Below are 16,973 nucleotides of genomic sequence, written 5' to 3'. Positions count from 1 at the left end.
CCTACTTCATTGAATGCGTCTACTTGCTTCATCTATCCACTGCCGAATGCACGAAGAAAGACCGACTGTGACGCGCTTTATCTGAGTCGTGGAATCTCTATCTAACGCACCAAACAAAAAGAGCGTACGTGGACACTCTGGAAGGCCGCCGATTCGACGTGCCATCGTATCTTTAATATGCAAAACAGTTGTGGGACAAGGTAGCTGTTGCTCCTTGGAAGAAGAGGGATGCTGACATTGATTTGGATGACGAATCGAAGTTGACAGTTATGACCTGCTGCTTGGGTCCTGGGAAGCCAGCAATCACCTTTGTAATGTTAGACTCATTCGGAGAATTGGTTGATGTTTTACATGTGGGTTCTATCAGTAACAGGTCTGAAGGTGTAACCATGGAGCAGAAGAAGAATGATCAGCAACGACAACGAGTTTTAAAGTTTATGACTGATCATCAACCACATGTTGTGTGTGTAGGAGCATCAAGCTACAATTGCAAAAAACTCAAGGATGATATTTATGAGGTATTATTACTATGTCTTATTTGTGGGTATACAAATACATTTCTAGTCACGTTAGGACTAGTACTATGTTTCTTCCAGAATTATACGGCCGCACCTGCACAAAAGTCTTTAAGTTGGCTGCAGAATGATAAGTTTCATGTTATCATGCTGTTGTACAATTTGACCATTATATGAACAGGGTGTTATTATTAGTGCAGAGGATTTTTTTTTTCTTTTCGGAAGAAACAGGAGGGGTGACCCCTACTCGTTAAAATATATTAATAATATAAAAGAGAAACCTGGTTTTGTAGTTGTTATCTCCTGAGTTCTCCGAGCTGTTGCTGAACACCTTAAGGATCAGCTATTGTCTTTGCTGCACACAGCTGTTTTATTTTTTAATTATGGTTTTGTTACTCTCCTGATTACACCTTGTAGGCTGTCACAATCTTGTTCCTTCGATGCACTAGGCAACCCGTTAGGTTTTATGAAGCATATCAGGCTCAACTGCCGGGTGAACATGTTTGCTGTGCATGTTTGTATATAGCTGTTTGGTTAAATTTTCATTTATTCTGTCAGTTTGGGCTGTCCTGCATAGTACTACGTGGAAGTTCATTTTTTAAGTTTTATGCTCACATTGCTAATGTTAAACTGACATTTTCCATGTGACAGGTTATTTTTAATATCGTAAAAGATCATCCCAAAGATGTTAACCCTCACATGGAAAGTCTTAGTGTCGGGTATCGATGGTAGGGATACCCGGAGGAAGGAAGTTAACGGCCACGAACGTTAATTCGTCTGGATGGTCCAAGACGTATTTAAGGTCTCGCCCGACCCCGAGGGTGCGGGCTCTGTCTCACCAAACCCCTCGGGCGCGGGCTCCGTCTTGCCCGACCCCGAGGGTGCGGGCTCCGTCTCGCCAGACCCCGAGGGCGCGGGCTCCGTCTCGTCCGACCCCTCGGACGCGGGCTCCGTCTCACCAGACCCCTCAGGCGCGGGCTCTGTCTCGCCCGACCCCGAGGGCGCGGGCTCCGTCTCGCCTGACCCCGAGGGCGCGGGCTCCGTCTCGCCCGATGGAGATCCATACTGCCTCCAACCACTATGGGTCTAAGAGTACGATCCCAGGGTCAAACTTCTGACACCGGGAGGGAAGCGGCCACGTCTCGACGTGACCTGTGGCCACGACGGACCATACATGGGGGCTCACGTTGCCAACAGTGTCGGACGTGCCGACGCTGTGCTGTCTAATCCTCGTATGACTTCTGACAGGAGTACCTGTTGACCACGCCGCCTGCCGGAACGGAGGGGAGCGCCGCGATCGGCTGACGATGCCTGCGTATAGCGCCAGTGACAAACAGGGTCACGATGTGGAGCCGTCCCCATCATCATCTACAGGACCGGCTGGACCCGCATAAAGAAGATGAAGGACGCCGCGACCCTGGAGGCCTTCTTCTCCCTCGTTTTTCTCCTTTTTTCTCTTTCTCTCTCTGTAACCTGCGCCTTTCCCTTCACCTATAAAAGGGGAAGCAGGACGCCCCATGGGAGGCACGAGCACACGGCTGAACGAGCTCAACAAGACTTAACTCCGTTTGATCTTTTCACCAGAGACTTGGGACTTGCTCCCTCTCTCACCCGTTTGTAACCCCTACTACAAACTAGTGTCGGTAACACGAGCAGCAGCAGACTGGACGTAGGGATATTTCGCCCGAACCGGTATAAATCCTTGTGTCATCCGAGCACACCATCCGGGCCAGATGCGCAGATACAAATTTACTAGCCGGTGGTTCAAAACACCGACACTTAGCGTTGTCTATGGTGACGAGTCTGTGCCTCGCAGCGTCGCTTGTATGAGAACTCTCGAATATCTTCGTATCAACTTTCTTGCCATTCTTGTATAGTTATAGAGCCTCTTTGGCAGGGCTCCTGCAGGGGCTTCAGCTCCGGCTCCTGCAGGAGCTGTGTCAAACGCTTGTTTTGAAAAGGGCTCCGCATGGGGAGCCGGTCAAGAGCCGGAGCCATTTTTTGCCTGCGCAGGAGAAGCCTCAAAAACGAGCTTCGCGCAGCTCCTTGCTGTGGGTTCACGTCGTCTAGTGCGAAGGAGCCGTTTTGCCAAACGTTTTCCAAAACAGCTTCAGCTCCTCCAGAGGAGCTGCTCCTCCAGAGGAGCCAGAGCGTGCCAAACAGGCCCATTTAATCAATATGGTGAAATACTGTTACTTCTGCTCAATAACTTAAAAACAGCTGTTCTCTCTGTATATCAATCACTATACAGGCATTGTGAAGAGGGTTGTGGCACTTGGGCGCTACCTTCAGAATCCGTTGGCAATGATCGCAACACTATGTGGACCTGGAAAAGAGATACTTTCTTGGAAATTGCATGCGCTGGAACACTTTCTTACTCCTGATGAGAAGTATGAAGTTGCTGAGCAAGTAATGGTTGATGCAACAAATCAGATAGGTTTCGATATTAATCTTGCTACTAGCCATGAATGGCATTTTTCAACATTACAATTTATTGCTGGTCTGGGTCCACGCAAAGCTTCAGCTTTGAAGAAAAAGATCTGGTAAGAGAGGGATCAATTTATAGGCGCAAGGATCTTGTAGAACCTCTAGGCAGGAAAGTATTCATGAATGCTTCTGAGTTTTTACGTGTAAGACGGAGTGGTGCAGCTGCAGCCAGTGCTCAAATCCATATGCTCGAGGGTACAAGGATCCATCCTGAATCATATGTATTAGCAAAAAAACTAGCTAAGGATATCTATGCTGAGGATGAAATGGATGATGACAAGCTAGAATTGGTGCTTGAGCATGCTAGAGAAACACAAGTCATGCTTCGAGTTCTATGTATTGAGGAATATATAAAGTGCATTCCAGAAGAATACCGGAAAAAGGAAACACTGTATGATATACGGAATGAGCTGATGTATGGTTTTTATGATTGGAGGACCCCCTATATCGAGCCAAGACGAGACGAGGAATTCTGGATGCTTTCTGGTGAAACTGAGGATACCATATCTGAGGGAAGGATTGCTCAAGTAACTGTTTGCAATATACAAGAGAACAAAATAATTTGCATGTTTGATTCTGGTTTGAAAGCCATAATTATGGCAGACAACTATTCTGATAGAGGGTTTTGAACTTTTGATCCAGAATCATCACATTTACATGAAGGTGATGTATTAACTGGCAAAATCCAGAATGTGGATAAAAATAGGTTCATGGTTCACCTAACCTGCAAGGCTAGTGAAATGAGGAGAATACCATTCTCCAGAGGTGATCAGGATCCTTGCTATCATGAACAAGACATGAACTCACGGACTGCAAAAGATAAGGCTCGGAAGCAAAAGGAACATGCAAAGAAGCATTTCCAGCCTCGGATGATTGTTCATCCCCACTTTAAGAACCTGACAGCAGAAGAAGCCATGCAGGTTTCCTACCTTGTTAAGCTCAACAATCCACTCTGCTTCTCTTCTGTTATGCTATGCTAGTCTTATCTAAACTCTTTTCTTGAAACAGTTTTTATCAGATAAAGAGCCTGGTGAAAAGGTGATCCGAGCAAGTTCTAGGGGACCATCATTTTTCACTCTTACCCTAAAAATTGCTGATGATATTTATGCACACAAGGAGATATCTGAAGGTGGGAAGGATCACAAAGATATCATGCTTCCCGTGGGAAAAACACTAACAGTTAACAATGAAACTTTTGAAGACCTCGATGAAGTTGGTGTGTTGAAACTAGAGGTTTCAACCTGCGTGGCGAAGACCAAGGCCTCCGCCCGTCGGACGGCCGGCCTCGGGCGGAGGCTCGGGGTACGAGCAACAGGGGGGGGTAGTGGAGAGTAAGGGAATGGCACGAGAAGCTAAGGTTTCATTAATTCGTCCACCAACCACCTCCATGGTTACAAGTGTCCCCTATTTATAAGACTCAACTACCACATAACAGAATTTATTACAATGCCCCTCAACTGCTACAATACATTCCTGGAATATTCTGCCGCTAGCCTCTTATTCGCGGGGCAGTCCTGCCACACCGTTTCTAAGCAATGGGCCTCCATGAGTGGTCGGCCCACTGTAGCTGGTCTTCGGCCCAAAGGCCTGGCCCCCCGGCGCCGGCCTTCATCCCCCACGGCGCGCCGCTCCCTTGGCGGGCCTCCGCCGGACGGTCGGAGACGTTCTCCGCGGGTATCCACCCGGCCGCGCGGGGGCCATGGTTCTCGCCGCTGGCCTCCGCGTTCAGGGGCGCGCCGTTGCCTCGGAGAGTCCCCGCCGGTCCGGGCGGAGACATCACCAGCTGGTCTCCGCCCGGCCACTGGCCTCGGAGCCTCCGCCCTCAATGGCGCGCCGTCGCCTTGGAGGGTCCCCGCTGGTCCAGGCGGAGACATCATCTGTAGGTCTCCGCCCGTCCGCGCAGGAGCCATGCTGGCGCGCTTGCGCCCACCGTGAGCGCCCGCGCTTGAGTACCTGCGCACACTTGGGCAAAATCATTTGTTTGGTTAGTTTAGAGATAAGGCTGCCTCCGCCCGTAATACCGGAGACGCCCGCCTGAGCGGTTGGCGGGATACGTGCCTGGCCTTGGCGGAGTCCGTGATGACCCCTCGAGCATGGTCGAGAAATCTCCTAGTTAGCGCCTGGTCTTCGCCCCAAGACGCTCGAAGACGCCTTGGCGACACCCCGCTGCCAGGGGCCTTTGCCACCCGCCAAAAGCCACGTTACAACAGTTCCCCCCTTTTGAGACCATGGTTCGCCAGAGCGTGCCGTGAGCTCAAAACGCCTTAGCCGAAGGGTCCGCGGGGGTGAAGGCCACCTTCGGCGTCTTCGAGCGAGACCCCACTACTTCCCCCCTGGCCCGCTCTGGCGTAGCCATTGGTCTCGTCGAGAATAGCCATTGGGCGGCAAATGTAGCCGTTGCCCTACATCGTGGCCGTTTCCGCTGTGTCAGTGTCCGTTACGTTCCCCGCGATTTTTTCGGAGGTGACCGTTGTGCAGCGGGCGAAACTTCCGGAGATGACCGTTGTGTGGCGGGAGTCGGGCCGCCTGCCCGCTGCCTATATAAGGGTGCTCTTGGTGGCGGGGTCCCCCCACACACTGCTCACTCGCTTTCATTGCGTCCGAGAAAACGTTCTCTGCCCTCTTCGCTTTCGCCTCTCGCTGCCCTTGCTCGTTCCGTCTTTCTATTCACATCTCGCGCTTAGGTTGCTGTCGCGGTGGCTTTCCTTTCCACCTCTGCCCAAACTCGCCGGCCCACCTTCTCCGGACCCTACCGCCACCTTCTCGGCGTTAGGGCCGTCGGCTGGGGTGCACGCTTTGAGGAGTGCATGCTTGCCTTTGCCTCCGCGTTGGAGTTGGAAAAGCTGGTGGAGGAGGATTTGGGGAGCGTCTCTGCGTCTATCGGAGACCTAGTCGCCGTGGACTCCGGAGACATGGTGATAAAATCTTGGGACTTCGGCCCGTCCTCTATTACTGAGGAGGCAATCACGGAGATGCTGAAGGAGTCATGTTTTCCTTCTTCCCGGGTGAAGATCCCTCCGCCGGGTCAGGCTGTTCCGGAGCCGGAGGAAGGATACGCGGTGGTCTTTCGGGACTTCTTCACCTACGGCCTCCGATTTCCTTACATTCCCTTCCTCCGCCGGGTGTTGGAGACCTTCAATGTTCAGCTCCATCATCTGACTCCCACTGCTTTCCTGACACTTAGCAAGTTTTGCTGGGCGTGCGTCTCTTATGGTGCCGAGCCGGATGTGGACACCTTTTGCACGTACTATGAACTGCAGAAGTAGCCGAAGAGGAAGAAGGAGGTGCGAGATGGCAAGGAGGTGGAAGTGACCTATCAGTACGGTAGTTGCACTTTCATGTCCAAGAGAAACCAAGGCGTGGACCGTCTGGAGATATCTTTTTGCCAGAAGGGCAAGTAGGACCACGGCTGGCTTGAGCAATGGTTCTACGTGAAGACTTATGGGATCCGCAGCACAACCGAGGATGGCGAGGAAGTCTCGGAGTATCCACTGACTTCTCGGATGGAGGAGATGGCGCCACACACACGTGTGGATCTGCCGGAGGAGGTGTCTCCGATGCGGGAGGCCTGTGATCGGGCTTTTGCGGCCACGTGCCACTACTCTGGTGGTTGCGATCTGGTGGAGGAGATCATGGCCTCCAACTACTGGCCCTTGGGCAAAAACAACCTAGCTTTTCAGCTGGAACAGGTCAAGGTCCCCGTTTTCAGGCCGAAGGCCGGGATTCCGTTCCCCCGCTTCGGTCAGTCTTTGGGGGAGGGGGTGACGGAGGACGGTTTCATCTCCGAAGTCAAGGAAGCTGCCATAGGACTGGTTGGCAAGATTTTCGAGCGTGAGTACATGTCTCGGATGGCCGTGGTAGGCACCATGCCGCGGCTCAATCGAGTTTTCGAGGAGGTCGGTATCATATATCGAGAGCACGAAGTTCCTGCTGAGGTCCTGGCCTCGATTGAAAAGAAGAAGAAGAAAGCCTACGCAAAGAATGTTACAGCGGAGGCCGAATCCAAAAAGAGGAAGGGCGCCGCCGTATCTCGGGCGCCTATGAAAAAGAAAAAGAAAAGCGGAGCCCCGCTGATCGCGCCGGCTTTGTCTTCTGCTGGTAGTGCGGGCGCTGCCTCCGCCAGCAGCAAAGACGTTGAGAGCTCCTCCGCCCCGTTAGTAGACACTCGAGTTGCAAGCAAAGGGGATCACGGCTCTCCTGTAGCTCCGGCGTGCCCGACGAGCGTGGCGGTGAGCGGTGTCGGGCGGCCGGAGACCGGCGTTATCCCGGCGCGCTCCTCGCATGGTGCTACGAGCGTCGGCGATCGGCCAGAAGATAGCGCCGCCGAGCCTATGCCCGACGTTCTTGGCGGGCTGTACTCAAGCTCTAAAGAGGACACAGAGGCCATCCCGCGGCGTGTTCCTTCGCCCTCTGCCACCGTCGCGCTTTCGCCCGCACCTGCGGCCGACGTTGGGCGGCCGGAGGCCGCTCTTGCTGAGGAGGCTCTGGCGGCTCGGCCTTCTTCGAGCCCTCCGCCCACCGGGCCGCTGGCTGGGGAAGTCCATCCCCTTGGGCCTTCGTCACATGATATGACGGAGACTTCTGCTCAGAGGGCGCGGCAAGCTGCTCTGCCCGGGCTCTTTATGAGTAAGCTCGTTTGGTGCACATCTTTATGTTTATTGTCTTCGTCCGGTTCATCCCTTTGCATGTTGTGCCAAGTGCCAATACTATGCACCTGCTACTTTGCAAGTGATGTCATGGCTGGACTTCTCACCCTAGAGGAGCGAGCAGCTGCCGCTGGTGCTAGGTTCGGTCCAGGGCAACTGGGGCTGACGGCGCCAGGTCCGAGTAAGTAAAAATGTTTTCATTTTGATCATCATCTGGTCTGTTTGTGATCTGCCCTCTGACCTAAGCTGCTGTTGTGTCTTTTTACATAGGCTCCTCCGACACTTCTATCTCAGGTTGGGAGGAGTGTTATCTTGCCGTTCTTGGAGACATCGGAGGTGGTCTTCGGCTGTTGGTGCGTTTAACATGAAATTTGCTTTTCTTACCTCATCATTTCTTGTTTGTTTGTTCCTCTTTGAACAGATCGCTTCAAACAGCGTCAGAGGGATATGAATTTCTTCCAGCTTCTTCGCGTTCACCTAGAACACCAGAGCCTGGTGCGCCTCCGGCGGTTTTACTCCTTTCGTTGTTTTATTATTTTTTGTGTATGCTCGTTTCTAGTCTTGTTCTTGATTCCGCTGTTGATCGCTTTGGGTTTTTTTTGTCGCAGGGGTATCACACGGGCGTTGTAATGGAAGAGCGTTGCACTCGGGAGGTCTCCGATCATGACGCCGCGATTGAAGCGCTCAAGGTGGAAATTGAGCGCCTGGAAGGTGAAAAAGGGGGTCTGTCGGACTCTCTCACAGCTCTCCGCCTGTCTCTGATGGAGAAAGAGCGAGAAAAGGATGGCTTGAGGGTCGATCTTGCCAAGGCCCGAGAAGCAGAGGTTTTGTCCGCTGAGCAGACTCGTAAGGCGAGTGAGCTAGCCGAGGGTCTCCGGCGAGAGCTTGCCTCTGAGAAGGAGTCCACAGCAGCAGTGAGGGAGCAAGTTTCTCTAACGACGAGGCGTTTGGACTCGGTCAAAGGGGTCCTTGCTACGACTGTTGGTCACTACCAGGCCACCATCGCCGAGCTTGGAGGCGAGACCTCCGCTCCTCCAGAAGAAGACAGCGTGTACGCCCTCGCTTCCTGGCTAAAGCATCATCTTGCGAAGCTCCCTGGTCTAATCAACGGTTGCACGGACTACGAGGCACTAGCGGGAGTGGCGAACTATGCCAAACTTTTGTCACGCGGCGGGTGTACGCACACCAAAAGTATTCCGGAGGGGGCGCTGCCTGGTCCGGAGGAGCTCGGTGAGACCTCTCTTGGCTTGCGAAAAACCTTAAGAAATTTCATCGGGCACTTTTGGGCTCCATTTGGGAGATCCGCTGCCCAGAAACTGGCAGAGGACAAGAGGGCGAAGGTACTTACAGTTTTGTAGTCACCCTTTTTCTCCTTTTTTTTCGTTGCTTTTGGCCCTGACATTCTAGCCTACGCTGCAGGATGCGCAGAAGGGTCTTGCGGGTAGGCCTCCGTCAGTTCCGCGCTCGGTGTCTGCTGTTGGTGCCTCCGCCGCTGGTGGCGCTTCGGGGGGATCTACCATCGATGGAGTCAGTGGTCAGAGGCCGTAGGCTCCGTCTCCGCCCACTGCTGATGTGAGCTCCACTCCAGGGACTTCTGCCGCTGCCGATGCGCTAGAGGTCTAGGCTCTTTGTAGCATTTAGCTGTTCTAGCGTGTACCTCGCTGTCCAACTATGCTTTTGTGAATAAAGTTTATTTTGTTCTAAATGGTTTTGTGCAAAATTTTAATCTTACGCAGGTTCCGAATCGGGAGCCTGCGCAAGACGTTGCTCCTTTGACTCTCTACAACGATGGTATTTACGTGAGCGGAGAGCTTTGGGAGTATTGGCGTTCGGCCTTCCCCCGCAGCATCGCGCACGACGTATTTGAGTCAGTTAGGTTTGACATAGACGACGAGCGCGCTGGGTTTACTCGCGCGCTCGCTTGGCGCGGACCTCCGCCACAATAGTTAGGATTTTATTTCAAGTTGGTGTCCTGTAAGAATGTTTCTTGACACTTTATGGAATACAAGACAGGTTCACTTTCTTGATTGTTTGTGCGGTGTCTTGAGCCCGTCGTGGTAGTTTACATATCTCGTCTAGTCCCGAGCTCGTGCGCCGTTGTCCTCTGCTCGGGCGATCGAGCGCGATACAGAGGTGGTGGCCAGGACCCTCGGCCCATTTTTTCTCATTCTCTATGTTTGCTTGATGGCCGGGGTAGAAGTCTCCACAGCTTTTCGATCGGCGGAGGCGTACTCGAAGTCTGCCTGGCGAGGTTTGCCGATTCGTCGTTTGATCCGGCTGGGGGTTTGGCGCAGCTTGTGCAGACGGCGGAGACTCTAGATATTTCTTTAGCTGGGTGTTTTAGCTGTCTGGAGGTGTGGGTCTCCGACACTGCGCACCCATGGGACATGGTTGATCTTTGGAGATGGAAGGTTAGGTCTCCGGCATCAGGGGGATGTTACGAGTTTTCGTGCGATATCCCCCTGCTCCCGTAGGCCTTTGCTGTTCATCACCGTGCCGTAGGCCCTCTCTCTTTTCCCACTGTCTCCGACTGTCTACCGTTGCCTCCGATTTTATGAGTTTTCGTACAATATCTATGGCCGACTTGGATATCTAAGGAGACCCCTGCCTCCATGGCTATTGCTATGGCTTTTGCCTGCACTATGCCTTGCTCCCCCCTGCGCCCTTGCGCCTTATGCCGACTGAGTTTCTTAAGGGCATGGGGGGAATTCGTTTTTTATAGTGGGGTGGTGGCTTTTGGGCGTTAACATTTTTGTACGTTGTTAGGTGGAACGCATCTTGGCTTTAATGGCCTGTATGTTGCCTGAATTAATCGTTCTTCTTGAGATCTTTGATGTAAAGAGGCCTGGCGCCACAGTGGTGGCAGTGTTTTGCCAGGCACTTTCTGTTTTTCCTATTTCGGATAGCGGAGACCTTTTTCCTAGTTTTTGCGCCACAATTTTGTTTCCCCTGATGCTAGGGGTTTTTTTCAAAGGTCGGAGGCCTGTTCCACCGAGGTTGTTGCCCTGATGCCTGAGTTCAGTCAGGTCTTTGTCAATGGTCGGTGGTCTTTTTGGCCGAAGATTTTTGCCTTGAAGCCTGACTTTGGTCAGGTGTTTGTCAAGGGTCGGAGGCCTTTTTGGCCAAGGATTTTTTCCTTGATGCCTGACTTTGGTTAGGTCTTTGTCAAGGATCGGAGGCCTTCTTGGCCCGAGGATTTTTTTTCCTTGATGCCTGAGTTTGGTCAGGTCTTTGTCAAGGATCGGAGGCCTTTTTGGCCCGAGATTTTTGCCTTGAAGCCTGACTTTGGTCAGGTCTTTGTCAAGGGTCAGCGGCCTTTTTGGCCAAGGATTTTTTCCTTGATGCCTGACTTTGGTCAGGTCTTTGTCAAGGGTCGGAGGCCTTTTTTGGCCATAGAGGTCGTTTCAAATTGCCGTTGCCTATGGCTAGCGCTTTGAAAGGACCTGTTTTTTTGTTTACCGAATATTGCGGCGCCAGAGCTGGCCGCTTTCGGTTTTGGGTTCTGTGTGGTGTTCTTTTGGGGAATTACCGCTTTATACTTGTAGAGGATTTTTACATTGAGCCTGCCTTGTTAAAAACCTCACCTCTGTTTGGAGTTCCCCTGTGAGGAAAAGAGTGCAGGCTCTTTTACATTTTGTTTCGAATGAAGTAAAAAAAACTAAGGTAATTGCATGTAGGGGCCTCCGCTTATATTTTGTGGAGGTTGCCCTTTGGTACATTGCCTAGATGTAGTATCTGCGAAGGCTGTCGATATACCATGTGTGGGTTGTTGTGACACCTTCGCTGTCGGTCAAGTGGAAAGAACCAGGTCGGCCTACTGCCGTTGCTGTGTATGGGCCTTCCCATTTCGGTTGCAACTTACCGACAAGTTGTGCGTTTGGTTTTCTCCTGAGTACGAGGTCTCCGTGTTTTATGTCTTTCCTTACCACCTGAGAGTCTCTCCACTTCTTGGTTTGTGACTGATATTTTGCAATGTTGTCGACTGCTTCCAGTCTGGTGGCTTCTATTATTTCTTTTGCATATTCTTCATCTTGCAACATCAGCTGGCTTGTTGTGCGGAGGCTTTCGTGCTTTATTTCTTCTGGCATCATGGCTTCTTCTCCATAAAGCAGTTTGAATGGTGTGAATCCTGTTGTTCTTGAGATGGATGTATTGTGTGACCAAATAACTCTAGGTAGTTCATCTATCCATCTTCCTTTGCGTAGGCCCAGCAGTGTCTTTGATATTGCTGAAAAGACTATTCTGTTTGCTCTTTCAACTGCTCCATTGGACTCTAGGTGGTATACAGAGGCGAAGGCTAATTTTGTCCCTATGCTTTTGCAGGATTCTTTGAAGTTCTCTGAATCGAATTGTTTTCCATTGTCTACTGTCAAGATCCTTGGTACACCGAATCTGCAAATGATGTTCTGCCAGAAGAATTTTCTGATAGTTTCTAAGGTTATCTTCGCCAGCGGCTTTGCCTCTATCCATCTTGTGAAATATTCCACTGCCACTACTGTGAATCTATTTCCTCCTTGGGATGGAGGTAATGGGCCGACCAGGTCCATCCCCCATCTTTGCAGCGGCCATATCGGAGGTATAAGCTAGGTCTCCGCCGATGGTTTTGACTATCCTGGAGAGAAAGTTTGGCATGCTTTGCATGTTCTGACTGTCTGCTCTGTGTCTTGTATGTGTGTTGGCCAATAAAAGTCTTGCCTTATTGCCTTTGCTGATAAAGCTCTGGAGCCAATGTGCGACCCGCAGATTCCTGAGTGTATTTCTTGAAGCAATTCTATGCCGTCGCTCTGCGATATGCATTTGAGGAGAGGCTGGACTACTCCTTTCTTGTACAGTACGTCATTTATGATTATGTAATTTCTTGCCCTGGCCTGTATTCTTGCTGCTTTTGCTTCATCTTCTTCGGTTGTTTTGCCTTCTAGGAATTCTGTTATCACCTTTCTCCAATCTTCATTTTGCAGGTGTAGTATGGGTTTTGGTGCCTTCGATGTCTCCGCAGTTGCCGGAGCCTTCAAGATCTGGTAAAAAGTGTTTGGAGGCAGTGGCAGGTTGTTTGCCGCAGCCTTTGCCAATTCATTTGCCTCTGCATTTTCTGATCTTGGGATGTGCTTTAGGGTAAAACCCTCGAATCTCTGCTCCATGTTTCTAACAACGGATAGGTATTTGATGAGTTCTAGCTCTCTTGTTGTGTATTCTTTCTCTACTTGGCCAGTGACCACTTGAGAATCTGTTTTGACTGTCAATGTTTTTGCCCCTAGGGCTTTTGCCTTGCTCAGCGCTAATATCAGGCCTTCGTATTCTGCTATGTTGTTTGTTGATTTGAACTCTAGCCTTACTACGTATTTCAGTCTGACGCCGGAAGGTCCCATTAGGATAGCGGAGGCTCCTGCTCCAGCTTGGCCCCAGGCTCCATCCGTGAATGCTATCCAGCCTTGAACTGTTGGTTGCGTCTTGTGCTCTGTCGGAGGTGTCCAATCTACTACAAAATCAGCTAATGCTTGTGATCTGATTGCTGTTCTGGGGATATATGAGATTCCAAACTGTGATAGTTCTATAGCCCATTTGCCTATTCTGCCGGAGGCTTCTTTGTTTCTGAGCAAGTCTTGTAGTGGTAGAGATGTTGGAACTGAGATTTCGTGGGCTTGAAAGTAATGCTTTAGTTTTCTTGATGCCATCAGCACTACGTAGGCGACTTTTTCTACCTCTGTATAGTTTAGCTTGGCTCCGGACAGTGCTTCTGAGATGAAATAAACTAGTTTTTGAGTTTTGCCTGATTCTTTTTCTAGCTCATGGACTAAAACTGCGCTGACTGCATGGTCGGAGGCCGCCACATACAGCAATAGGTGGCTGTCCGATTCTGGGATGGAGACCATCAGTGAGTTTGCCAGATACTCTTTCAAGTCATGAAATGCCTCCGACTGCTTGGGCCCCCATTCGAAGTTGTCTCCACCCCTTAGGGCTTGGAAGAAGGGTAAGTTGCGTTCTGCTGATTTTGAGATGAATCTATTGAGCGCTGCTATTATTCCCGTTAGCTTTTGTACTTCATTCTTGTTTTTGGGCTCTGCCATTGCTATTATTGCTCTGGTTTTGTCCGGGTTTGCTTTGATGCCTTCGCTGCTTATGATATAACTGAGCATTTTCCCTTTTGTAACTCTGAATATACATTTCTCTGGGTTGAGGCGGAGGCCTGCTGTCCTGAGGTTGGCGAAGGTTTCCTGTAAGTCAGAGACATGATCGTCCTTGTTCTTGCTCATGACGACTATGTCGTCGACATAGGCTATGATGTTTCTATCTAGCTGTGATCCCAAAACCTCCTTTGTCATTCTGGCGAAGGTTGCTCCAGCATTCTTTAGTCCCTCCGGCATTCTGGTGTAGCAGTATGTCCCGAATGGGGTGGTGAAACTTGTCTTGTCTTCGTCTTCTTTTTTCATCCAGATTTGGTGATACCCAGAGAAACAGTTGAGGAGGGAGAACCTTTGGCATCTGGCTGCCTTATCGACGGAGGCATCTATTCTTGGCAATAGGAAGGGGTCTTTCTTGCAAGCTTTGTTCAGATCTATGAAATCTATGCACATTCTCATTTTGCCATTTTTCTTTGGTACCAAGACTACGTTTGCAAGCCATTCTGAATACTTGACTTCCCTGATCACTTTTACATCTAGCAATCTTTGCACCTCCGCCTTTGCTGCCAGGATTCTATCCTCCAACATTTTTCTCTGTTTTTGCTTTCTTGGTCTCATGTTTTCGTTGATATCCAGTTCATGATGTATGATGTCCCTGCTGACTCCCTGGAGGTCGGAGGCTGACCAAGCGAAGATGTCCTTATTTTTGACTAGGGTTGCCATGAGCTCTTCCTCTTCTGCCTTGCACAATTTTGAGCTGATTGTTACTTTTCTGTTCGGTAACTCTTTTTCTAGAGGGGTCAGCTTTGTCTCTTCTTGACCTGCCATATCTGTTTCTCCTTTGGGCATGTCCGGAGGCTCTAGTTCTTTGTTCGCCGACTCGACTACATTGATGTTTCTTTGGGCTCTGTAGATAGCTTTCTCTATGTTTCTTGCTTCTTTCTGGCTACCTCGAACTGTGATAATACCATGGAGTGCTGGTATTTTCATGCACAGGTAGGCCATATGCAGTGCTGCGTTGAATTTGGTTGTAAATCCTCTGCCCAAGATGGCATTGTATGGGTAATTCAGATCGACAACGTCGAAGGTTATGTACTCGGTCCTGGCATTCGCTTGGGTTCCGAACGACACTGGGAGTGAGATTTTTCCTAGTGCTTGTATCTGCTTGCCTCTGAATCCTATTAAAGGGGATTCGGAGGGTTGTAGTTGATTTCTGCTGAGCTTCATTTGGTTGAATGTATTTGCGAAGATGATATCTGCCGAGCTGCCTGTGTCGACCAGTATTCTGCTTATCTCCCATGCTGCTATGTTTGTCTTGATCACCATTGCGTCTGCGTGAGGGTAGCTTTCTAGCTGGAGATCTTCTTCTGTGAAGGTGATTGGGACTCTGGACCAATCTGTGTGTTTCGCCGGGCCTTGGACTGCTACATTGTTTACCAGTCGGAGGTGATCTTTTTTCTGCTTTTTCGTTTAAAACTCCATCGATGATCCTCCGGCGATTAGCAATATCATGCCTATTGCTGGCAGTGCTCCATGAGGGTTGACTTGGTTTTCTGGGTTTGGCTCGTTTTTTGGTGTTGCAAGCTGATTGTGTGGTGGTGGCGGAGGCAGTTGCTGCATGTGGTGCTGTGGCTGCGGAGGCTCGAACCTTATTCGGTTTTGCTCCGGTGGGTTTGTTTCGAGGTAGGTTATATGGGAAGATTTTGGGTTTATGTAGGTCAGGCTTGCCTCTGACCTATAGTTTCTCACCGGAGTCTGCTGCGAGGGTGATGACCGCCATGCTGGTAAGAAGTTTGGGTAATAGGCAGAGGCCAGTGTGGAGGGATGTATTTGTGTTGCGTTTAGCGCTGGGTACATTGGGCAGTACTGCTAGTGGCCAGTTGTGTATGTGGTGTTGACCTCTCTTGCGCTCTGCTGTGTTGGAGGTTGGGCAGTCTGCTTGTTCTTCATCCTTTCTTGTGTTTCTTTTGTCTCCGGACAATCTTTGGTGTTGTGCCCTGCGTTTTTGCCGTGAAAGACGCAATATTCCTTGGTTCCTTGTTTGGGTCTCCGGCCGTATTGGCGCTGGCTGTTGCCCTTGCTCGTGTTGGGGTTGACCCTCGATACTGAGCACTTGTCCCTAGCATGGCTTCTGATTTGATACATTCTGGTTCATATAGGTTTTCTGGGAGTTTTTGCTGCTGTTTTGTTGTCTGTTTTGACTTTGCTCCTCCGGCCTCTTGCGTAGGTCATTGTCTAATCTGCAGTACTTCTCAAACTCGTCGTACAACTGCTGAATGGAGGTTGGTTTCTCTCTTGCTAAGTGTGCTGCGAACGGCCCAATTCAGAGGCCTTTGATCGCTGCTTCAATGGCGATCTCGTCAGGGACATCTGGTGCCTTCGCCTTTAGTTGCACGAATTTCCGGAAGTAGTCATGTAGTGTTTCTCCCTGCATTTGCTTGCACTGAAACAGATCTGTGGAAGTCAGCGACTGTGCTGTTAGCCCTTTGAAGTTTGCCAATATCTTGTCCCGAAGGTTCTCCCAAGAATAGACTGTGCTTGGTTTGAGCATAGGATACCAAGCCAGTGCGTCGCCTTCGGCTGCAATGACAAATGACTTTGCCAAGACGGCATCGTCTCCACCGGCGGAGGCTACTGCTGCCTCGTAACTCATAATGAACTGATGGGGATCAGTCTTTCCGTTGAACTTGGGTAGTGTGATTGGCTTGTACGATGTTGGCCATGGCGACTGTTGTATGCCTTCAGATAGTGGGGACTTGGGATCGATAGGCCTCCGCATTACCTGAGATGGCATTGTCGGCTGGCTGATCACTGGCGTAAAACCCTAAAGCATGGCTGCAGTTGGTGTTGCTGCGGAGGCTGGGATTGCAGGGGTTGTTGCTGGTACTGCATGTTGCATACTTAGCATCTAAGCATGTAGGACTGCCAACTGCTGCCTTATTTCTGCTGCTTATGCTGACGCTTGGATAGCTTGCTGATTAGCTGCGAATGCTGCTGCCATTCTGTCCCTCTCTTGTTGCGCTCTTTGCAACTGTGCTTGAAGCTGTTGCAGTTCTTGCTCAGGTGCTGTGGCTGAGTTTGGTTGGGCCTCCAAATCTTGAATCTCTTGGTCTTGGGGTTCTGGTGGTTGACCCTGGGCGTCTGCTCTGGTGTCATCCTCCGCTGGCGAGGTTGCGTAGGCGCTACGAATGTTGCGCCTAGGCCTT

The 16,973-nt window shown here is 50.5% G+C and overlaps 1 pseudogene; it reads left to right on the top strand.

The window, feature by feature from the left end:
- The window catches only part of LOC136524494 (transcription elongation factor SPT6 homolog), a 35,577-nt pseudogene that overhangs the window by 15,896 nt on the left and 2,708 nt on the right, over positions 1 to 16,973 (top strand).

Source organism: Miscanthus floridulus, chromosome 18, assembly GCF_019320115.1.
Source record: "Miscanthus floridulus cultivar M001 chromosome 18, ASM1932011v1, whole genome shotgun sequence".
In the NCBI taxonomy this organism is placed as follows: Eukaryota; Viridiplantae; Streptophyta; class Magnoliopsida; order Poales; family Poaceae; genus Miscanthus; species Miscanthus floridulus.
Note: the sequence above shows the minus strand (reverse complement) of the source record. Positions and strands in the feature narration are given on the sequence as shown.